The sequence below is a fragment of the Chaetura pelagica genome, unplaced genomic scaffold (assembly GCF_000747805.2).
Source record: "Chaetura pelagica isolate M959 unplaced genomic scaffold, ChaPel_1.0 scaffold425, whole genome shotgun sequence".
Taxonomy (NCBI): Eukaryota; Metazoa; Chordata; class Aves; order Apodiformes; family Apodidae; genus Chaetura; species Chaetura pelagica.
The window spans coordinates 1,125,904-1,128,257 of record NW_009953205.1 but is presented as its reverse complement, the minus strand read 5'-3'; the positions used below and the strand labels follow the sequence as shown (position 1 = coordinate 1,128,257).

At 49.8% G+C, this 2,354-nt stretch overlaps 1 protein-coding gene across 1 annotated transcript in view; it reads right to left on the bottom strand.

The window, feature by feature from the left end:
• The window catches only part of IRX3 (iroquois homeobox 3), a 10,268-nt gene that overhangs the window by 6,733 nt on the left and 1,181 nt on the right, over positions 1–2,354 (bottom strand). The window lies entirely within an intron of this gene.

Genomic DNA, 2,354 nt, shown 5'->3' with positions numbered 1-2,354 from the left:
GCCCCGCCGGGAGGAGGTGCCGGGCCGGGCTCCCTCCGTGGGCAGCGTCGCGCCCGCCCCACTGCCCCTAGGACCCCCGTCCCGCTTCCCGGTGCTCATGCCCTGTCGCTCCCCACCTCCTCCAGGGCGACGGAGGGGACCCGGGGACACGGCCGAAGGGCCCTGCTGGAGGTTGCGGGAAAACTGTGGGGGACCAGGGGCCATAGGGTGCCCGGGGCCGGGCAGGGGGGGAACGGCTGCCGCATCTTATCCGGGAATGGGGCGCAACCCCCCATGGGAGGGGGGTAAACAAACAAGTAGGATTAGCAGAAGGGCCGCAGTTAAAAAAAAAGAGTTAAAAAAAAATAGAAGGAAAGATCAAAGCTCTGGGTAAAAGACTCTTCAAATTACACGTTTGAAGCTTTTCCATAATTCCAAGGCGACAGATAGATAACAAGCTGCACATTCCTTATCACATATGGAATCAATCTGAAAGGAGTCTCTTGATCAGAATCTGTTAATTGCAGTGACATATGATTTGGAAAGAAAACACAATTAATGACCCTTCATGTTAGGGCTTTGGGACGAGGCCACTGACAATCTGCGCTCTGCAGCCAATGTCAACTTTTAAAAAAATTATTTATTAGTAGTAGTATTAATGTTATTATTAGTAAACCATTAAAGGGAGGCATTCCTCGAGCCTCGGCAACTGTTTTGTCTCCATTTGCGTTGCACGTTTCTTCAAGAAGGGGGAGAAGAGAAAGGGAGTGTATGAGCGCCTTTCCTTCAAGGTTTGGGGAGCTAAAATGATTTAGTACCTTGTCTGTAAATCTAATGACCTAAGGTGAGAAAAAATACTTCGTATTTTATTATTACCATTTGTGGTGAGCATTACCAGGAAATAGCAGAACCCGTTTGAAATAGTAAATATATGTATCCATTTAAAACCCATTATTGCAGAGCTTTTCCCAAAGTGAAATAAAGCAAACCTCCCCAATCCCATTTTCTAGCGCCCTCTGTCCATGGCTCTCCTTGGCTCTGCTGCCTCTTCTCGGGCCCTGGGACCGCAGAGCCTCGGCTGAGCCTGCTTGGGTGCTGGGGGTGTGTGTGGATGCTGGGGTGCCGGGAGGGGGGCAGCAGCAATGGGTACTCCGGGGCTGTTAGTGTCACACCCGTCCTGCAATGTTAGCAGCGGAGGGAGCACAAATTTTAAAGGCTATACTCTGTCATTAAATGGTAATGGCTTTGTTTTAGAAGGGAGAGGAAGAGGGAAGGGGAGAGGTTCATTTGAAGGTTATAAAGCATACACTTTAATAGGATCGAAGTGAAATTAGTTAATAAGAAAATGCTGGCCAGAAGCTCTCCGGGCTTTTAAGTGCTCTCCAGGCCATTTAGGAAAATTGAATAAGAACAGACTCTGTTACCTGCAACCCCAACTATTATCTCCAGTTCTGCACAGAGGCGAGAAGGGAAAAATAGTGCCTGGGAGACCTGAAGTCCCGTACACTCCCTGCCAGCATATTTCCTCGAGAAATAATGTCCCCTTTCTGCTCGCAATCGTGTTCTCCTGCTGCTGCTTTTCAGCAGACCAGACTACGCTGTGTACCACAAGGGGGTAAGCAAAGGTAAGGGGCCATCAGCAGATGCTGAAGGCTCCGGGGACAGCTCTGAGCAGCAGCTCGTCCCCGCTCGGGCCAAGCTGGCCTCTTGGTGTTATTTTTTCCCTTCCATTTCTCTCAGGGTTTTTTGTTGGTTTTTTTTTTTCCCCCCACCATTGTAGTGCTTTTCTGATTTGCGTTCGGACCGCTGCCAATAGGTCAGTATATTGTGTTACCTAACTTCCTATCTGCTCCCTGTCTCCCTCCCTTTCAACTTTATAATTTTAGAGGTGTTAATAAAACCTTTCCTTTGGTAAATCGTTCATTAAAACCCCCACCGAAACCTGGAAAGACTTCACAAATAAAGCAGGGCTCAGGCGAAGGCTTTTGTCCAAAAAGTGCATAATTGTTGTGAATCTTAGGAAACGTTTATCTTTATAGGAATTTTTTATTCATATCTGTGGTTTGACCGTTTAGGTGGTTTACAATCTGTTAGTGCAATTCACTAATTTTATGCCAATATATTTTATGCACCCGGTTAGACTTTCCACCGGAATGAGTGGTCTTTGTGCCCGGCCGGTGGCTGCGCGGCTCTGCCTCCGGCCCGGCAGGGGATGTTCCCGGCGGGGGATGTTCCCGGAGCTCCACGGCAGCGCAGGAACGGGCAGAAAGTGCACACAACTGTGGGAAACTTCCCCTCGCCATGTTCATCCCCCCCTTTCCACGCCCGGCGCTCACCGGCCGGGCTGGGGTCGCCCCCGCCTGCCTCTGCGGCTG